Source organism: Ctenopharyngodon idella, chromosome 19, assembly GCF_019924925.1.
Source record: "Ctenopharyngodon idella isolate HZGC_01 chromosome 19, HZGC01, whole genome shotgun sequence".
Taxonomy (NCBI): Eukaryota; Metazoa; Chordata; class Actinopteri; order Cypriniformes; family Xenocyprididae; genus Ctenopharyngodon; species Ctenopharyngodon idella.
Genome location: NC_067238.1, coordinates 3,319,348 through 3,342,294, shown reverse-complemented (window position 1 = coordinate 3,342,294; position 22,947 = coordinate 3,319,348). Strand labels below are relative to the sequence as shown.

At 37.5% G+C, this 22,947-nt stretch overlaps 1 protein-coding gene across 2 annotated transcripts in view; it reads left to right on the top strand.

Moving 5' to 3' along the window:
- Positions 1-5,329: 5,329 nt before the first annotated feature.
- Positions 5,330-22,947, top strand: part of hivep3a (HIVEP zinc finger 3a) — a 52,305-nt gene continuing 34,687 nt past the window's right edge. The window contains exons 1-2 of one of the 2 annotated variants that reach the window (XM_051872778.1): positions 5,330-5,550; positions 21,721-21,795. The gene's annotated coding sequence lies outside the window, so the exon portion shown is untranslated. The remainder of the gene's footprint in view (positions 5,551-21,720; positions 21,796-22,947) is intronic. The other variant, XM_051872780.1, reaches the window with a different exon arrangement.

Genomic DNA, 22,947 nt, shown 5'->3' with positions numbered 1-22,947 from the left:
GTGTTTCAGAATTAGGTGTGGCAAAATGGCTCGATAGCACCACCTACAAAATTTCAATTAAGCGCAGTGTTGCCAACTGCTTTCAACTGACAGTAGCTAAAACTGGTAGCTTAATGTCACCAGATGACATCATAATGGCAAATTCATTGATCTATATAAATATGAATATAGATCAGTGAGCAAAATAAGAATCTAGATAAGGTTTATCCAAGAAGCTGCTAGATTTGTCCCTAAACTTTTGAAAAAAGTTTCAAAAGGGGCGGGGAAGTCACTAAATCAAGTGATAAAATCCCTAAATTTGCAACACTGATTAAGCGCCCTTCGTGCTACGTTTCAGGTAGAAGTATAAAATTCGGTAGACACATGTAACAGCCCAATACCTACAGATTTCCCTGTGAGCAAAATCTGAAAACCCAACAGGAAGTGAGATGTTTTGATTTTTCTCTGCAAAATTTTTGCAGTTTTTGCCATTTCCAGATGTTGTACTTTAACGAAGTCCTAGAGATTTAACCAGAACAACATCATATTTGGTCAGTCTAATTTAAAGCCCTTTGCAACGTTACATTACGATGATCTTGAGTTTTCGCTGAAGGGTGTGTCCGTGGCGGCCTGACAAAATTCGATGTTTCGCCATGAAACAGGAAGTTCTTTTAACTCAAGCATACAATGTCCCATCTGCCCCAAATTTCACATGTTTGATAAGAGTCCTGGCCTGAAGACATCTACATGCAAATATTCAGTTAGTCATAGCGCCACCTGTTGGCAACAGGAAAGGGTTTGCTTTACACTGTAATTCACTCCCTGAAACATACTTAAATATGCCATGAAGTACCAAACATGCTAGAAAGACGTTAAATCATGCAACACTTGGCTAAGTGCTAATGTATGCGGTTAACGCCACGAAACAATGTCTAATCTGCCTCAAATTTCACGTTTGATAGGAGTCCTACCCTGAACGTATATACATGACAATATTCAGTTATAGTAATAGCGCCACCCACTGGCAACAGGAAGTGACTTGTTTAACACTGTGATGCACTACTAGCAACATACTAAAATATGCAATTGAGTGCTAAACATGCTAGCAACACTTAGCTGAGTGTTAAAGCATGCTATTATTGTCATTAAACAAGAAGTTGTTGTAACTCAAGCATACAATGTCCAATCTGCCTCAAATTTCACGCCCTGGCCTGAAGACATCGACATGCCAAAATTTAGTTATAGTCATAGCGCCACCAGCTGGTAGCAGGAAGTGTGGAAAATACAAATGACTGATGTAGTCCTCCTATATTTATATACTAAAATGCGGTGCGAGGGCCCTTTCATCGCTGTTTGCAGCTTTAATTTATGTATTGTTTTGCTACTGCAATTCGCATTCAGAAATTAGAATATAAAAGACTGTTACACTTTATTGTAAGTTGTCCTTGTTACAGTGTAATTTATACGTTCAAGTACTGAGTAATATTAATTAACAAAATGTACTCACAGTAGGGTTTAGGATTAGGGTTGGGATTAGAGTTAGTTGCATGTATTACCGTTAATACAATCGTAAATACATGTAACATGTAACAAGGACACTGTGAAATAAAGTGTGACCATGAAATTATGAATATAGTACATAACCCTGCCAATGACAACCAAGCTGTGTATCTTCAAGTACACAGATAGTAGACTGATTTGCCACAAGTTAAAATTCTGCAATATTATTGCACCAATTAACAGAACCCCAACCAATAACACAATAACACTTTAAAATAAAATACCCAGCAATAAAATTGGTGGGTTGAAAGTATTTGGACACTGAATGTACCTCTTGCTGCATATATGCTGTACGAACTGAGTATTTATACTGGACAATCATTGTTATGCATGTTTGTATATACTATATGACATTTATTGAATATGGGCTTATGGTTACTTGTGTTTTTATTATTATTATTTTAGAAATTTAAAATGAAGAAAAAAAAATTGTATCAATGGCAACCAAACAAATGTCATTTTAACTTGCATCTGTTCAAAGCTGCAATACATGTCGTTATCCTTGAAGAACGTAATTTGCCAGTGATGTAACAGTGAGATCCTAAAGTGTACCGCTTGATTGTGTGACGTGGCCGAGGGTGCTACACCAAGGAATCCTTTTCCCTTTACGCATCACTTTGCGGTGACCTCACTAATTGTGCTCTCTCTCACTTTCCACCCGCCGGCTGTCCCACTGCGGGTATCTCCCTGTCTATCTTGTCGTTATTCCTGATGGTTTTATGTCAGCACAGCAGTGCACACACACACACACACACACACACACACACACACACACACACACACACACACTCCAGGGAGCAGTAGGCAAATCTAATTCTGTTATATAACTAGTAACTACACCACAACAAAGTCTAAAGTGGGACTGTCTGTCTGCTTGAGTAAGGTGGCTGCCATCATGTCGGCATGGGAAGCTAAAGGCCCAAAACAGGCTTTTCACAATATCAAACTCCCTCTTAAGGGACTGACTCAAATAGAGGATGATGCACTGGCTAGGGACCCTGTTGCACTGCTTGGATCTGTGTGTTAGCTGTCAGGGTAATTAAAGATTCAGCTGCCCTGCCGCTGAGACTCAAGTGTGGTGTGTAGGGAGGCTGCCATGGTTATGTAGCTGGAAAAACAGCAACCGTTTACACCTGCTCCATAACAACAGTAATTGCTCCTAATGGTGTTCATTGTGTTGGCCATTGGAGCACATTTTAGGACCTACAGTGTGGTTAGTACACCAGGGGAGAGGCAAAAAAAACAAAAAAAAAAACACACACACTATGAAAAATGTTTTAGAAATGCTGTTTAGTGGCTCTCTTTTAAAGTCGACATGAAATGCTCTTCCGATGATGAACTTGTTACATTTCTGCTGTCTGTTTCATTACACAACAAGAGAAATGTTTCTACACATGAAACATGAAGCTAATAAACACACAATTAAGATTTTGGTTATTTTCAGACGAACGTGTACATGTGAAATGCTAAGCAGGTGCAGCGATTAGCTGCTTATAAAAGGATATAAATAACTTATTTCAACAACATATGACCAAAACCCACATTAGATCGCAATTGGAAGTTATTGCTGTGGTGGTTTAAAGTGAGTTTTGAGTAAAAGCGTAGCATTAATTGTATAAAAAGTCTTATGTAGCGTAATGCTAATTGTAGCTCAAATGCATCTGCTGCACTGGTGTAGTTATAGTTCATGATGTATTTTGTCAAAGGAATTCACATAAGTTCATAAGAAAGTGTTTGGTTTTGTTTTCTATAAAAATGTTTTATAATAGGCCTAGGTGGATAAATGTATATTGGGATCAAAGCGATGTGGATGGGCAAGCCATGTAATGCTAGAATAAAGGCTAATAATGGCTGAATATAAAATAATGTTAAAAGAATAATGAAGATCAGGCAGAGAGGTGGAAGGTTTGTCGAGTGAGAATAATAGAAACATGAATGGGGCAGTTTGCGGCACCAGACATAGACAATAGAGTGCAGGGGAGCTTATGAGGCTATATATTATTTTATTAGCCTTTCATTAGCCTTAAGTTCTCTGAAAACACATGACATGATCTTAGAAAATGTTTAATAAAATGCATTTTACAGGATGAGGAAATTACATATGCGTGCATAATTATTATGCAAGTTGATTTATTTGATTTTTTTTTTTTCTTTCAGGCACATTTTACCAATTCCAAACCACATCAATCTTAATAACTACTATTAATTTTGTATTTAATCATTTATAAGTGATATATAATTGTTCATGAAGGCTGGAAATAAAAAATGCCTTATATTGAGATGTGCATATAATTATTAGGCAAGTTTTCTTTTACAGGCAAAATTAACCAAAAAAAAAAAAAAACTCAGACTGAAAAGTCAAAAATTATTAAATGCTCATGAGAAGGATGCAATACTAATGCAATACTAGAAGTTGCAAAGTTAAGGCATGACCAATGGACAGCAAAATGCTCATTGGGTCGGACAAAAGCAGGTAAATAAGAAAAGACACATGTTAACTGCAAAAGATTTAAGAACTAAGGTGAAGAATTAAGTGTGAAACCATCAAGAACCCTTTAGTCTTCAGCACCACCATTTTCCAGAACTGCAACCAACCTGGAGTCTCCAGAAATGCAAGGTTTCAGGACCTCTGAGACTTAGATTAGGTAAAGAATCCTAAAAAATGACCCCTACTTAATAAGAATCACAAGCTGAAATGTTGTAAAATACATGAATACTGTTTTTTTTATAGGCTTTATAGACAGACAGATTGAGAGTGTCTCTTGAAGGACCAGCACCACGTCCTCTTGTACCACTGTTTGAAGAATTTATTATTAATCTGGCAGTAAGTTTTAGGAGTTCATTTTTAGTCCATCTCTGCAAAACGGGCTTCAGGGTGGGAGATTTCAGTATAATGTTTGATGGTCTAGACCTGAGATGCCCAACCCAGTACCCTTTAATTTGGCCCGCATGACACACACACACACACACACACACACACACACACACACACACACACACACACACACACACAGGTTTGTTTTGCTATCAAAGTGAGGACATTCCATAGGCGTAATGGTTTTTATACCGTACAAACTGTACATTCTATCCCCCACACTACCCCTAAACCTACCATCACAGAAAACATTCTGCATCTTTACATTTTTAATAAAACATTGTTTAGTATGTTTTTAAAGCTATTTTAAATATGAGGACTCATGAAATGTCCTCATATTTCATGTTTACGGCGTAATACCAGTGTAATACCCATGTCATTATACAAATTTGTGTCCTCATAAATCACAAAAAAACGCATGCGCGCGCACACACACACACCATTGAGGCATATCTTCATTTATAATTTATCTTTTTATTTATTTATTTTTTTCATTTGTTTTACCTTTGCTTTGAAATATTGACATGTTAATGTTATAATTGGAAATAATGCAACTTTTGAGCCATGGCCCTCAGTCATATTTGATTTTTGGCCCTTAGTAAAAAGCTTGAGCCTCTGGTTGAGACCTTTGTGTGTCAGTAATGATGGTAATCACATTTTCCACTTTTTAGAGAAAATAAAAATAAGCCTTGATGAGCCAGTTTTTATGTAAAATGATCCTTGTAGACAGAAAAGTTCAATTAATTAAAAACAAATCATATATACTGCTCAAAATGAAGCAAAAAGTATTGCGTACTTTGTGTTTGTTTTGGGGCAACAGTAGGTCTGCATGGAAAACAAACTCACTGTATTTGAAACAAGCGTGCGGCTGCACTGCCACTGACAGCTCGCTGAAGGGGGCGTGGCGCGGGCTGCTCAATGGTCTCGTGCGGGATAGTGTGGCGAGCGGCGCTTGCGCTCATCGAAGCAGCGTGTTCTGCGCGAGATTGCAGTTCTGCTTGTGCCAGCCTGGACGAGAGGAAAGACATGTGCCAGCATCTGACAGACCTGGCTCTCTGGACCTAAATGCTACAAGGCAATCGGTTGAGCGAGTCATCGTGGAATAATAGATGGAGAAGGAACGGCCACGCTGTCAGGTAAACGTCTTTTCTGACATTGCTTTACTGAGCTTTATTGTGTACACAAATCTGTCCTGCAGGGTACAGTAACAGAACATTACATCTGAAGAACCAAAGTCTGCTCCATGCGGTCTGTAAATATTCTTTTTTTACAACGACGCAAAATCCAAACGTTCAGTGCGTCAATTATTTATATTCCAATGTCTTTGCAGTGAAGTCACATGAGCCGTGTAGGGCTCATTAGGTAGGGTACATCACTCTAGGTGCCAAGGCACAGGGTGGGTATATGTTGCATTGTCAGTGGTGTAAAGGGGGTCACTAAACATGTTCAGTGGCTTCGGTAAGACTACAGTCATGTGTTTCCCAGCTGCCCTCTTGTTGATAGCCATTTTAACATGCAAGCTCTTTGTTAGCGGGAGTAAACGTTAATATAGCGGAACTGAAGTAAAATGACATCATCGCTCTTTTCTTACCGTTTATGATTTCAAGTGCAGCTTATAGCGTCATCAGGAAATCCAGACTTTCAGTACAGAGAAGCATTAAATATATAATGAAGGGCAAATACAGATTATAGCTAATGTAATATACAGAATTAATATTGCGCACAGTCAACGTTAATCTTTGTATTATGCCGTTTTGTTGCTAAAACGCCGGACTGAACTATTAGGAGTATTGTAGGCACACAGAATTCCCGGCATTGTCCAGAGCGCGATGAAATCATCAATAATGTTACATAATCGCAGAATGCGGGATTGGGTTAAACGGGGGTCATCGCGTGCCTGTCGATGCTAGAAAGATGCGAAATGTCACCTCATAATGACGATTCAGTCAAGCAGTCCATCACGTCGTTTGTTCATCGCCTTTGTTACGCGCAGTAGTGCAGCACGCATGAGTATATTAGTCTACATTAGCCTATAGAAAACAGGGTGATTCTGCTTTTCTTTATTGCACGAGAATTCGAGGCGAGCGCCCTAACAGTATAATCGCTACGCGACAAAAGCGTCGATGCTAAAGGAGTGTTCACTCAGCGCTAGTTGGTTAGTCTCTGTACTCAGGAAATCGTTGCGTTTTAGACGAGGTGTAATGTTAACATTTCAGATTTTAAAACCCGTCTCGAAAACCCAGCGCTATGTGTAGTTGTTCTGAATGGAACGTTCTGTGTAAAAGCTCCCTAATAGCATACGCTTTGCTGGTTTTAAGGGAGCGTTGTCGTTTTGTCGCGTCGCTCGCGCTGTGGATGGGATGACGCTAGCCTATAGCTCATGTGATTTATGTTAATGTGGCCTAATTATAGTACACCTTTTGTCTTTTCCAGCCATATTCTGCCTGAATAAGCCAAAGGCGTATTATAAAATGATAACAATATGAGCAAATGGGAGATTATTGAAAAATGAAACCAAGGGTTTGGATTTTAGCTACTGTAAAACTGATATTACACATCACACAGAAACCTAGACGTCTGGGCTGTCAGACTGAGAGCATTTCAGGACAAATACACTGTATTTCTCGAGATTGTACAGTTTTGACCTAATTGTTAAAAAGGGGCTCTTAGTTGACATTTTCATGGTCTACATTGTACAAGAGTAGCTATTATTGTGTTTGAGAGATTTTTAAATATTCAGAGACATACTTGTGATGTAAATCAGATAAAAAATGCATGTTGTGCTTTAATAAAATGTCATGTGAGTAGTAATAACTCTAGAGTCTAGAAAAATGATGTCATGAAAGCACTGATTGGCTGATGAAACCACAAGAACAAGTCTCAAACCATTCACTAGTAATTAATTGACAGGGAATTGGATACATTTTACAGTTTCACTTACACATTATAATATAATATAATGTAATGTGATTTACTGTTGTTACACAAACAAATATTTCTGTAATTTAAAATGTGGGTAACACTTTACAATAAGGTTCATTAGTTAAACGTTAGTTAATGTATTAGCTAACATGAACTAACCATGAGCAATACATTTGTTACTGTATTTACTAATCTTCGTTAATGTTAGTTAATGAAAATACAGTTCATTGTTTGTTCATGTTAGTTCACAGTGCATTAACTAATGTTAACAAGATTTTAATAATGTTTTATTAAATGTTGAAATTAACATTAACAAAGATTATTAAATAATGTATAAGTGCAGTTCATTATTAGTTCATGTTAACTAATGTAGTTAACTAATGAACCTTATTGTAAAGTGTTACCAAAATGTGACCAAAGCATGCAACAAACTAAACGTAAGTAATACGATGTACCATGCCACACAATCATGGATTGTTGTTACATTTTTTGTAGCCTTTATTAGAACAAATTTAGTATACTCTTCACAGATGGGTTAGTCTCTTGTGAAAAAAGAAGTGTGCTTAATTGAATTGAATGTGCATTTGTAGTTCACTTCAAATCTTAAAAGTAAATATTTAAAAACGCGTACCTGCAGATAATATTAACGAAGAAATGCCACATGCATACTTCAAAGGAGTATACTTTATTTAATGTTTCTTAACACAATAAAGTACACTTTATAAGTAAAGAAGTATAGTTCACTTTTTACGCGTACGCGAGGATCAGTGTACAGTGCGCGTGACACAAATTTTGTCATCATTTTTTCTTGTTGCTATAATTAGTTTATACACAAGGTGGCAACCGTGCCCATGGGGGCGACGATTCACAAGGTAGTCAAAGAAAAACAGCGTAAACAGAACAGACCGGAATGCATGCAAGCTACAGCAACAGTGGAGGCCTACATAGACGAGAGATTGTGCAAAGAGGTTAGAAAGTACCCTCATTTGTACAACTCTAACATGAAAGAATACAAAGATGTTTACATGGGTTGTAACTCGTGGCGAGTCAAATAATCTTGTGCGTACGAGTCAAATGAAGCATACTTTCCAAGGCTGTGCGTTCGACTGTGTGCGTCCACTAGCGTACGGGTAAAAAACGAAGTATACCCAGGGCTATCACAGTGCATGCGTACTGCGCTCAAGCTCAACTGAACCATGCTCTGGCCCACCTTTTCCAAGCGGGCCAGGGACGGCTAAACGAACCGTGCCCGGGCAAGGTACGGAGGCGATCATACTAGTCAAACAAACCGGGCTTTGGGGGTCAGACACGCTCAGGCATGGTTCAGAGCGCCTATTGTGTGTACACCCTAAATGTCATACAGGTGCAGAATGACATGGAAGTGAGTAGTAAATTTTCTTTTTTTTCCCTTTTAACTGTTCCTTTAAAGTAAATTTGTGTGTATGAGACACGCCATTGGCTATTGTCACTACAGATAAAGGCTTAAATGCCCAATTAATTAGGAATTCATATATGAATAATGAATAGCATATAATAATTATTAAAGTAAATAATAATAATCATTCGTGGACCATCCAATAAATCCCAGTTATTAACTCAGTCCACCCATATGAGCCACTAGCCAGGAATGTGGTGTGATGGAATCAGTTCTTCCCTGCAGGGCCCACAAAGGCACCTTTCCTTGTGTTTCAGATGGCATGCTGACATACTGATAAGGCAGTCTGAATGACTTTTCATGAAGGGGGATTTTTCAGGTTGCACTGCATCGGACAGGCCATACCTTCTCAAGGAATCTCCCCAGTGGCTCCCAGGAAAGCCTGTGCCCATATATATCTCTCACTTCTTTTTCTAAGAGACATCCCAAGAGTGCATAAGCGCAATGTTGCTTAAGAACGACCGGGATCTTGCTGCACACAGCTTACTTTCTGTCTACGGCACTGAACTGCCCCTTTTTGTGCAGTTGGCCTGCATTTCTCAACTCAAATCCACATGCCACATGCCAGCCGAGTCATGGCCGAAGTGTATAAATGACTGGTAAACTTTAAATGTCCAGCATTAAAGTAATAGAGGACGACGTGGAAAGGAAACTGGTTTCGTAATGACAGCCTTATATTGTGTGTAAAGTAAATGGTATCTGGTTATGTAACCAAATATTAAGATACTTCTTACATCGCTCAATGGCTACCTCAAATAATCCCAAGTATTCCCTTAAACTCAAACCTGATGCTTAACTGTCCTTCCCGTAACTCCCGTAACTCAGCTCTCCTCTTTGCTAAATGTGTTCTGCCAGCATAAGGTTTAGCTCACAGTGCCTTTTCTCTTTGAGGTTATTTAAGACAATCCCTCTGTAATCATACTTAAAGTCTCAGCCGTTATAGTCCAGAGGAATAAAGCCTCGATTGTGAAACTGATAGGCCCAGAGCCCAAATGGCACTCTGAAGGTGTGTCATCAGAGCCAATACGGAGTTTGATTTCTTGATACCTGATACAGGCACAGTTCAGAAGGAATTAAACCCATACTATCCAGACAAGAGCCAAGCAAGGGCCAAATCTGCTTTAGTGCTTGAGCTGTTTGATAAGTGTATGAGAGGGATGACAACATGACTCATATTTGGTGGTGTGCACCATGCTGAAGGTCTGGCTTTGTTATTGACTCTGCCAAAGTTTTAAACTTGAGGAGATTACAGTAAATCCAAGTTGGCCAAATATGTTGAATTTAGGGTTAGCATGATACCAAAATGTCAGCAGTCAAAACTGAGACCAGTGAAATTTCACTCTTCTTGGTACTAATTTTGATACCAAACAAAACAAAAAACTTTTGAACACACTATTGAACTGTAGTGTAAATATTAACCAATAAAAAAAAAAAAAAAGAATCTAGCCTTCAAATACTTACCAAACTAAGTTATGTATTCATAACTGTATTCAATAAAGCACAGCTTTAAATCATTATTTTATTAAGCAAAATAATTATTGGATTATATTGGATCAAATATAAACAGCAGAACAAAGATTAAAAGCATGAGAAGGACATGTTGAAGAGTGAACATCAAACGATTTTTGTTTTTTAGGTTTCACCGTGTCGATACTATCAATGATTTTAGCATCATCTTGGTACTGAAGTACTGGCTCTTGCATCCCTAGTTGCTTTAATTTCTCTGTACAGTAGAATTCCCCACAACTACCCCTCAAATCAAAGCAGTTCTAAGCCACTGAATTATGGAAACACAACAGACTGTCTATGATTTCGAAGGTTTTAGTGTACAGTCAATGGAAAATCCCAGTTTATATTGATATTCATGTCTCATTCATATGTAGACGCTTTGAGTAGCTGTCAGTCAGTTAATAAACTGGGACTTGTACTGGAGTACAGCCCACCTGAGCAGTGCACCTCACAAGAAAAATAGCCAGATGCATTGTCAGCCTTTAAAACCCGAGATATACTGCACGATTTTAGCAAGATCATTACTTTATCACACTGTACGACATGGATCTTTTAAACTTGGATACGACATGCATGTAGACTGTACGATAATGACATCTATTGACTCGTAGGCTACGATGCAAGTTTCTATAGAAGAATAAAACATCATCAGCATGCGCTAATGGTAAACAAAAAGGCCATGTTGAATCACACTTTGGCAGTTGTAGTTTTTATGTGTGCTGGAAAAAAAGGAAGCGGCGAAAGAAGAAGGGAAAAGAGCTTGAGGTGAACAGTTTTAAATTTTAGCCGTTTTTTTAGGAAAAACGGCTGTCTTTGAACCTCTCTCACATAGGACCACCGATTAAGAGCCACGATCACAGAAATCGCCACGATTGTTTCACGATGGCAATCTTTCGTCTGGGACAGCCAAATATCGTGCAGTGTATCCCGGGCTTAACACCTCAACTGGAATCAGAGATTTGAGAGTTTCAGTATGGATGGGCTAGAATTCGGTATATAGAAAAGGAAACTGTAGTTCTGATAGGTAATTGAAAAAGTAATCATTCTTAAAACATTGTACCCAATAACTGAGGCCTTAACATTTGACAGATATATTTAAAAGACTAAAAAAAAAGTTCAGCTTTTGGCTGGTAAACACCATTAACTACCATTGGTTCAAGGTGATTACGTAATAGGTAGGTGTGCTCTGCGGCTTTTTTTTTTTTTTTTTTTTGACGTGGAAATTTTCCCTGGTTCATTTTGAGGTCAGACGCGAGTAAAAACATGAACGTATTGGAGAGCTGCTTTATAGTAGAAATTGAAGTTGTAATTCTTATTGAAATTAATTGTTCAGGATGTTTGTTAAGAGTATACCGCTGCTCGGATATTTCAAACTTTTTTTACCCTTAAGTGAATAACCAAAAAAGTACTTTGATGCGTGTATATCGAGGCCTTTATAAGTTTATCTACTAGAAATTTCAATGTGTATTAGGTCTTATTTTATTTCGCTATCTCATTGTTTGCCATTTAAAGTATCTCTTTATCTTCTTGCTTTTGCCTTAAGTTAAGAGGCATTTAATGCAGATCCAGTCCAGATTGTGAGCTAGATACATGGAAATCTGCTTCCTCTATGTCTTATTGCTGCATTGTTGTGGTAAGAGAAGTTTTGTGTATAAGATTAAAGCAAGATGAATCATAAGGGTCTGAGGACCTCATTCAAAATGCCCTCAACTTAATTCAAACTCAAGTGGGATGCCTGGTGCTCATTGACTTCCTGTTGTGATTAGAGATGAGTGGTTTAATGTGCATGTTGTGTCCTTGGCCCGCCTGCTTTGCCCCTGTCCACGGTGCTGAAGCACATCCTGTTTGAAACCCGGAACAATGCTGACAAGTGTACAGGGGGCTTGACCTGACAATATGTAATCGTCTAGCATTCACAGCATATTTATCTTCCCTTTTCTTCTGTCTTTCTCTCTGCTTTGGACAGAACAGACCGGTAGGGAGAAGGAAATGCAAAAGAAAGAAGCACACTGGATTTATAAATACCAAAATTAATTTTCTTCATTGTCTTATGGTTGCTCGAATGCTTCAAAATAAGTTAATCAAAAACAAATGTTCATGCCTGTTAGATTGTCTATTTCTAAAATGAAAAGATTACAGTATTAAAACAAACAATTACAGTATTCATGACTACTTATCAAACCCCCATCACCCACCCTAATCGCTCTATCTATCTATCTCTTGTACTATGAATGCTATAGATTTCAGGGCAGGAGGGATTTGGAATTGTGCCATAGCCTGTCTCTTGATTCAATGTGGGTGAAATGAGAGAACATATGTCTGGTCTCTCTCCGCATGACATCACCTTGCTATCAGAACTGATCTGTTTGCCTGCGCTGCTCTCATGGGGTGGAGCTGTGGTCCCTTTCATAATAAAACCCTGCCCTCCCTCACTATTTTCTTTGCTGTCAAAAACCAGGATAGTCAAAATCAATAGTTTTTTCTGATAATAGATTTTTAGCTGCTTTGTTTCATTTTAAACTGTTGCTGATAACACCAGTTGTGGCATTAATAACGTAGGTTAATTGGAAAATGTTTTTGCAAAATTGTACATATGTATACAATTGACTGCAGGTTCCAGCTGAAATTAACACTAGTGGCAGTAAAACCCCAACAACTTTTTACACACATCATTATTACATGGGCAGATTATTGATTATTCCTTGCACAATACTATGTTATGACCTCAAAATACTTTTAACATAGTGCATGCTTTATAAACTAATACATTTTCACATTTGCATAAAATATAACCAGCTCATGTATGGCTTTTCTGACGTAGTAAACTTGCTCTGTAACTCACCTGGTACAGCATTGAGCTCTTTTATCGCAAATGCAAAAGCTTGTAGAAGCAAGCTAAAATGGCATGGTTAGGTCAGCAAATGCATTATTATTTCATGTTATGTTGTTTTGTTAACACAACCTTTTAGGTTTAGGAAGTGTTTAGTGTAGGTGGTACGTTATTTTTAAACGAGAATTAAACTTTCATTGCCACTTTCCGGACATTTCATTTCTGAACTGTTGCAGTATGTACAACAACAAACATAATACAACGCTGCCAGGTTAATTTTTATCTGTTTTGGATAAAACTTAAAGGGTTAGTTCACCCAAAAATAAAAATTCTGTCATTTATTACTCACCCTCATGTCGTTCCATATCAATAAAATCTTCATTCATCTTCGGAACACAAATTAAGATCTTTTTGATGAAGTCTGAGAGGTTTCTGTCTCTCCATAGAGATCCAACGCAACTACTACTCCAAGGTCCAAAGGTAGGAAAGACATCATTAATGTACTCCAGTGGCTTAAACTCAATTTTATGAAGTGACGTTGAGTGCTTTGTTTGTGCAAAAAAACAAAACAAAACAAAACAAAAAAACATAATTTACCACTTTATTTACAAAATAATGATGCTCTCATAAACACTCGCGCATGTGTGTTGAGTTGACGCATGAGTCTGAACACAATACACATGCCTTGTTAAGCTCTCATGAACGTGCGTTGCAGATCAATATTTTTGTAAGTAAAGTGGTAAGTTATGTTTTTTTGCGCAAACAAAGCACTTGCGTCGCTTCATAAAATTGAGTTCAAGCCACTGGAGTGACGTGGATTACTTTTTTTTTTTTTTTTAAGTTATATTTATGGGCTTTTTGTGCCTTTATTTGGAGAGGACAGTAGAGAGCAGACAGGAAAGCACTGGGCAGAGAGAGGGGGGCAGGATCGGCAAAGGACCTTGAGACGGGAATTGAAGTCGCATTTACGCCTTATGTCGGCGCACTAACCACTAGGCCATCGGCGCCAACAACGTGGATTACTTTAATGAAGTCTTTTTCCTACCTTTCTTGGCCTTGAAGTGGTAGTTGCATTGGATCTCTTTGGAGAGACAGAAACCTCTCAGACTTCATCAAAAAGATCTTAATTTGTGTTCCGAACATGATCGAAGGTCTTATGGATGTGGAACGACACAAGGGTGAGTAATAAATGACAGAATTTTCATTTTTGGGTGAACTAACCCTTTAAAATGCTTTTAGGACCACTCACTGGACATTTCATTTTGAATGTGTTGCAAAACATACAAGAAGCTATGTAATATCATTTTGAAATGATGAAATGTTGCCTCAGGCACATTTTTCCAATGTGCTGGTTTGGACATTAAGCAGTGAACGTCAAATTTCAGGTGGGGTCTATCTGACACAAAGCTTTTCATCCTGTTTAACATTAGCTGAGTGTTAATGCATCCTGCCTGACACCATTAGCATTGATCCATTCAACGACTCATCTAAAGCAACATACTCTAAGCAAGTTCAGACAGTTTTAAATGACTACCTTGTGGTGGTTAACTAGTGCATTAACAGTTGCCTACACACCCCATTCTTGTTTTACTTTTTTCACATTTTATATTTTTATGAATTGCATCATGCTTTCATCTCATCCCAACCAGTTACTCAGTAGTTGCTCTAAAGACAACACTTTTACTACACTATATGTAGGTGATCCGCACATGTCCATCATTTCTCTATTTGTACTAGAAGTATGTGCAGGCCTGATATGATGTGTGAAGCAATAAGCTTGTGATTTTAATGTAGATTTGGAAAGCTTGGCAAAGAGAGCTGCACTTTGTCCTGAAAACTATATTGTGAATGTGTTGCACTTTTAAATCACATTAATCACAGTAGATTTGTTATACTTTTAGTTCACCTGAATTGTCTGAGATAATAAGGCCAATTGGTGTAGACGGTTTCAGTGCATTTTTGCTTGATATGAAAATAGGGATGTCTGTATGTTCCCTTATGTTGTGCAGGGCATTTTTGATTTTACCTTACTAGAAACCAAGAGCCAGAGATGCCAGTGCTAGTTCTACCTAAACTTTGTTATTTTGATTGAAATGAAAACATCATGCGTTCGCTGTGTACTTATTTCCTAAGGGTGTGTTCACACTTGGCAGGCTTGCGATTGCTCTGTTAGTGCTGTTCATTAGAATAAGTGTGAACGCTGCCATCCGAACACTGGTGTGCACCAAACAAGCAGACCGAGACCCCTGAAAAGGGTTTTTTTTTTTTTTGGTCCGGACCAAAAGAACCAAGAGAACCGAAACAAGTGTGAACACACCTAAGATGCTTTATGCATTTTATAAGAAAATGCAGAATTTCTCTTACTTTTCGTTTTCTTTCTGTTCAACTCTGTTATACTGTGACCATTTACCCTATTTAATGGGCTGACAACATTTAACCACAAAGTACAAACACAAGTAAATTTCTCAGTAATAATATTTTATCAGAAGTACTTTATTAGTATTTCATTATGTTTACCTTTACTGCCTTGTCAGGCTCAGTCGTTTTTCATAAGTAATGTGTCGCAAATGACGCACTATACACTATGCACTAATACTATGCAGTATGCACTACTTAACCGTGTAGTGTATGAAGGTTATTTTGTCATTAAACATCAGAGTCTGATAGCACCTTCCCTTTGTAAGGAAAGCTGCAACAGTTGAGTGTGTTTAGTGTCCAACATTCCACACTTTGCTTTTTCGGTTAAAGGGTTAGTTCACCCAAAAATGAAAATTCTGTCATTAGTTACTCACCCTCATGTCATTCCAAACCTGTAAGACTTTAGTTTATCTTCGGACCGAACCTGAATGACGCACGAAAACAAACATCTTCTGGAAGCACAAATGTGCTGAGTAACCAATGAGGTTTATTCTCCTGTGTTACGCAGCATGTTTGAGGTTCCAGAAGAGGTTTGGACTAAACCACTCAATTCATATGAATTAGTTTTCCAATCTCTTTATGAACTTTTTGAAGCATCATTATGAAGCTGTCTATGGAGGGACAGAAATCTCTCAGATTTCATCAAAAAGATCTTAATTTGCATTCTGAAGATGAATGAAATTCTTATGGGTTTGGAACAACATGAGCGTGAGTAATTTAATGACAGAATTTTCATTTTTGGGTGACCTAACCAGTTTAATTAATCCATTATGGTACGGCGTTGCCATATAGCAACAATTAATTTCTACTCATTTCCTTGTTATTCAAAACAACAACAACAACAACAAAACAATATATTGCACAATGGGAATTAAAAGGGCAGGCCTTAAGGTAGCCGATGATGTGCTGTTTTAAAGTCAAATGACATTTGAATGTCCCTCCAAACTCTCTTTCCCACTGTCACCCTAACACGAAAGAGACCTGTTGAAGTGCTCCAGAAATTGCAGCATCTTTGATAAGTAAATTAGATACTTTTATTTACAAATCAACTTTGTCTAACATAGTTTTACTGTAAATTGAGAAAATATCGACGTTTCCATATGGCAACGCTGTACCACTATGGAAAAATAGGTATGTTGCCATATGGCAACACTGTACCACAGTGGAATTGCAGTAATGTATTTCCCCATTGGGATTTTATATAGATAGTAGCATCAACAATATGATTGCAGTTATTTATTTATTTGAAGTGTTTATTGTAGTATAGTTGTATTTATGTATAAACAACAAAATTATTTCTTCTTTTTAGAAAATAAATACAGCAATATTTTACGGAAAGGGCAACAGGAAGAGTGCAGATTTAGTTCTTCCATGTGATGGGAGTGAGGATGAGTTAGCCAAATGATAGGGAATGATAGGGGTTAAATGATAGGGATTTACTTATTTTTGGTTTGCATGAGTTCCAAGTATCTAAATCTATCAATTAAAAAAAAAAAAAATAGTGCATATAAATAGAAAAGAAAATCATAATTTTATAGAAAAACTACTTTTTGACCATGTTCCATTTTGGTACAGCGTTCCCTAAATCTTTTTTGATTTGCATGATTTAAGCTATTTCATGTAATAAAAACTTATTTGAAAAAAAAAAAAAAATATATATATATAATTTTTTTTTTTCATGGTTAGAACATAATGCATACCATAAAGGGTTAAGTGCACTTTTTCATATTAGAATTTTTAGTATGAACACAAGCACATACTAGACATACAAGAAATGTTTTGATGTATTTATTTATTTATTTGGCAACCCAAAACTGTGTAACATTGCCAGAATTAACTCTGTTAATTAACTTTTTTGCTCACCAGCCACTGTGGCTAGTGGTTTTCCAAAGTTACTAGCCACTCAGCATTTTTACCGGCCACAATTTTGCTGTTGGGAAATTACATTTTATATGATTAAAGTTGACTTTGACATGCTAAAATTACTTGATTTTGAGTCATTTTACTTGATTAGCTAGATTTAAAACCCTTTCAAATTTTCAAATGCAGATTGACCACCCAAATCAGTATCTATATCAGCTGGTATGTACGGGTGGGCAAGGGGTGGGTAATATGACCATAATATGATAAATTTTATAATTGTATAAGTTATTTTTGTTAGGCTATATAAAAAGAACTAAGAAGCAAATTAGTAAATTACAAATACAATAGTAAATAGCCTAAACTCTTTTTTCAGATACAGTAGGTTTATTTGACATTTTAACATCTTCTGTTGTTTGATTAACATTAATGACAGGTATTTAATTGGGCTGCTGAATGCATGGATGTAATATACTGACACATATCCAGTTATTACCCACCTGTTTACGTCCACTTAAGCCATAACCGACTGTATTCACGCGAGATACTCCACACGATGGACATTTTGACATCTGTGTGTGCGTGTATTTGACTATTCAGGCGCGTGCGACAGAGAGAGAGAGAGCGCGCACGCAAGAGAGTATATATATAATATATATATTATATTTATAATCAGTTGGAAAAGCTCCATTCTGATCCTCACCCACTTTTTTTTAATGATATAAGTGATTGCCCTTTTTTCGTTCAAAACCTCTTAGTCTCAGTTAGTGACCTACCATTTTAAAATGTTTCACAACTTGTTCCAAAAACATTTTAATGATTTCCATCCTACAAGTCGCTGCACTATACCTTTATATGCTGTAAAGATACTGAGCATCTTTTGTTAAAATAATGAGGGCATTTCCAGTAAGCAACACAAAAACAGTAATAGCGAGTGGTAAGTCAGGAATGAGACTGTTAGGGTGCTCAGTGAGACTCTTTACTGGAAGTAAGGTGACTCATATGTGATGAATTTTCTTAGAGTTCTCCTACGCTTCTGGTTGGACACAGTGGTTTGATCTGTCTTGGTTTAATCCACCAAGGTCCAAACGTGTGATCCTGTGCTGTGACAGCAGTGACAATAATATGCTGAGCCCACCTTTTCCAAGACAGACTATATTACTATTGAACAAATATTGGCAGTGTTACATACTGTGTAAACAGTGCTGTTTTTACAGTTAATAACACATCTTCCAGAAAAGCCCCACCATACGTTGTGGCTACAAATATATGTTTGAAGTGCAGGGGTCCCTGCGTGTACTTCTGAACTTTTTTTTTTCTTTTCTTTCCCAGATCACAGTTTTATTTGAAGGAGTAGTCCAGTCTATGGTTTTCTTGTTACATTAGCTGGGAAAACCATCATAGCCCCAGGTTTAAGGCTGTTTGTATGCGTGTGGGTACATATTTTGTGTATTAGTGTATGTGGGTTTATGGACAAGGGGTGTGACTGGCTCCCACCCCAGATGAGGTCTTTTTTTAACCCCTCACAGGTGCCCCTGTGGATGCTCACAGGGAAATGAAAGAACCTCATTTTTTGTGAATACATGGCACATTCACATACAGTACACATTCTCTGTTACACTCTTAAACAAACACACATATACTTTAAAATTGTCAGTTGCTGTGACATACAGTACACTACCAGTACAGATGTCTAACATATTTACCTGAATATGTGTTTCTCAAGATCTTGAACAAGACAATGAATGTAATTTTTGCCAACAAGTGTCAAGCATACATGAAAACTCAAAGATGCAAATGACAAACAAAAGAACATACAATTTAAGAAAGTTACAAATGAAATAAACAGTGCTTTATGTTTTTTAGGTATTTAAGTAAGAAACTGAATAATCAAATGTAAAAAATAACACTGCATAGTCTTCACTGAATTAAATATACAAAAGTTATTCAGTCAAGAGCAGTTGTCTTTTGCTGATTGATTAACATTAATAACAAAGACAGCAGCAGGTATATTAGGCTGCTATCACTTTATGTTAGATGTGCGGTGGTTGCAGTGCACAAAGAAGACGAAGATATACATAACAGTCTTTATTAAACTTAAACACTCAGAAGAACACTACAATTATCACATGAGCATACACCGCACTATACATAAATGAGAACCGACAAGGAGTGACGAAAACACAGGAGTATTAGGGCTGGGAGAAAAAAATCGATTCACCTAACTATCGTTTTTTTTTTGTTTATGATTTTAAAATCGATTTTTTTTTTTATTCCAGAATCGATATTAATTCAAATTAAATTGCTTTATTTTAGTCCTTGCTTATAGACAAGTTGGACAGAAGTTACCCACTTTTGTTCCAACATCAAAATGCATTGACTGCCACAAACAAGTTATTACCTTTTGAAAACGGCACTTCAAATAACAGCTGTATCATTTACATTGTTTTGCCACTAGGTGGCGACAAATGGCTGTTAAAAATGTGTTTGTCGTTGAATCATTTATTTAAGAGAATGTAGTACTGTATTGTATGATGCTCCTGAAATAAAACTCAGAAATATGTGATGAATTGTTTTTGTAAATATGACTCATAATACATCATGTACAGTCTTTATAAGTGTATGATTCAACTTTTACCCATGGTCTAGTGTTAAAAAAACAAAACAAAATCGTAATACATTTCAATATTGAATCGCAATACATATCATATCGGCACCCAAGTATCGTGATAGTATCGAATCGGGAGGTGTATCGTCCCAGCCCTAATATATACAGTATACAAACAAAGGGAACTAGATAAGGAGTAGGTGAACATAACCAAGTGATCAAAGAGTAGTGAGGACAATGGCAGAACCATTGTGGAGGGAAGGAGGAGCCTGGCGGAGCCAGAGGGGTGGAGAGTCGAGGTGTACCCGGAGAACCAGAAATCCAATGCGAAGCCAGAGCAACAATGGACCAAGGTGATGCCATAAGAACGAGGGAGTCTGGCAAAGCCCAAAGGATGATGGACCTGTAACTGTGTGAGCGTGGAGCCAAGATGGGTCAGAGGGCTGAGGTGGAGTCCAGGGCTTGAAGGCTTGAGGTGAAGCCAGGGGATCAAAACAGCAGGGCAGCACTGGAGACCTGGAAGCCGAAATGGATCTGAGCAGCTGGGCGGAGCCACTGATGAAGTTGAAGGGCTGAAGGGAGCCAGCGGAGATGGGGCCAAGGAAGCAGCAACAAAAGAGACAGGAGACTGGATGGGATCAGAAGTGACTGGAGACTCTGGGAGCAGACATTTTCCAATTTTGTCAAATATTTCAATGGAACCAAGCTCAGCACACTCACTTCAGTGGCAGGAGGATGGGCGGGACTCCACTCCATGCCTCCAAACTCCACTAACACACCCTCAATGATGGACGCTTGTGCCGGCTCTCACACCTGGTCAGACTCCAAGATGGGCTCGGGCTCCAGGACGAAGATAGCCTCTGGCGTTTGATCTGGCTTTGAAAATCACTTGGAAATGGGATTTTGGCTTTTATCTCCTTATTAAGTCCAGTCCAATAGAATGAGATGAGTGCAGTGTCGTGGTAGTGAGTATGAAAAGCTAAATTGAAAAACTCTTTGGTGTTATCCTCGAGGAATTACTCCTCCCGAGTAAGCAATGAGGAGATGAACAGCTGGTAAATCAATATGCAATCGGTCAGTTCTTCTGTTAGATGACAGTCATTATTAAACTTAACCACTCTTAACATTCATTTATGTTTCTTTTCACTCTAACGTGTTAATAACTGTAAGCAGTCCTGAACTGTGTGGATGTATTTAAAATATTGTGATATACATGATTTATCAAACTCTCCATCAATAGACATTTTATTATATTTATTGTGTATTTAGCCTTTCGTTTAGACCAGGGATTTCAAACTGGAGTCTTGGTATCCCTAGAAGGCCGCAAGGGAGTGACTGGAGTTTCATGGAAAAGTCTAGAGAAAAACTGTTTAAAAAAAATAAAAAATAAAAAATAAACAAATTATATATATAAGTAATAAATAAGCAATAAATAAGTAAATAAAAAAATAGATTATAAAGTAAATAAATAAATGAATTAATAAAAATGTGATTAAATAAATATTTGTTAATAATCTATTAAATAGATTTAAATAGATTAAAATAAAAATTGATTAATATAAATCAAAATATAGATTAAAATAGATTATATTTATTCAATTTTCAGTGTACAAACCCTTTATAAATTGGGGGTCCTACAAGGATTCATATTGTCTGTGACATCTAAAAATTGGAAACCCCTGGTTTAGACTGTATGTGAGTGAGTAATTGTCTTATTTTTGCAGGTGACATTGAGCCCAGAGTTTTCTCCTTTGGTGGAAAGAACAGGATTTTCAGACAGACCCACCTTTACTACGCTGGTAAGACAGAGACTCACCTAGTGTCTGATGATCTAGTCTAATTTGATGTGACAGGCGAGGACGGGCTGAATGTGATCTATGACAAGGACATCTAGGGGATGTGTGGGGCTATTGAGTAACTCAGGGTACATGTATTCTGTCTATAGTTATCTGCTGTGGTGTTATCATTGCTTTGGAGAGAGCTGGTACACATCTCGTATTTTTTTTAGTAATGTGCAGGGACTTTGGTTTTACATTATGGGTTTTCAAATATACTGTTGTTTCTGGAAAATTACTAGTAAATTTGACCGTTGCACAACTTCCCATGGATTAGCACACATTTTTAATTACACGTCTTGAGATCCTGCTTTAATAAAGATACAGTTGCTCTGCATCTTGCATTTTTAAAGGCTCTGTTCTGTGCGAACAGCTCCTTATCCCTGCCACTTGTAAGTTAAAAAAGACATTGTCAGATTAGACAGAAACTACACAACAAAGTTTTTTTGTTTGTTTTTTTTGCTGCTGATTTGTGAATGGTATTTTCACAGCCAATGCTTGTGTAAACAGTGCATACACTCTAAAAAATGTTGGGTTAAAAACAACCTAAGCTGGGTTAAATATGGACAAACCCAGCAGGTTGGGTTAAAGGGCACCTATTATGCCCTCTTTCACAAGATGTAATATAAGTCTCTGGTCTGGTCAAGTTTCAGCTTAAAATACCCCACAAATTTGCCCCTATTTGGGGGTGAGCAAAAACATGCCTTTTACTATATTAATATATTGCTGGCTAAAAAAATAAATCCAAAATTGGTTGAAAAATATGGCTGGGTGAAAACAACCCAATCCCTTTGTTTGTCCATATTTAACCCAGCATTTTTTAGAGTGTGTGGTGTATTTACCGGAATCAGGAAATGTGAAAGGGTACATAACACACAGTTTCCGCCAAATCCCCTGCCTCGACAAGATATCTGCCGTGGGCAGAGCTAAAGAGTCACGAGCATGCGCAGCTTTTGCGTAGCGATCGTCTTCAAGCTGCGACATCATTATAGATAAAAAGGAAACAAAAACGTTCGTGTTGTTTACATTATATGCACTTGCATGCCGATTGCCAAAACACTTGACATTTGATGCAGTTTTACTCACCGCATGCGATCTGCAAATCCAGCATCGAAC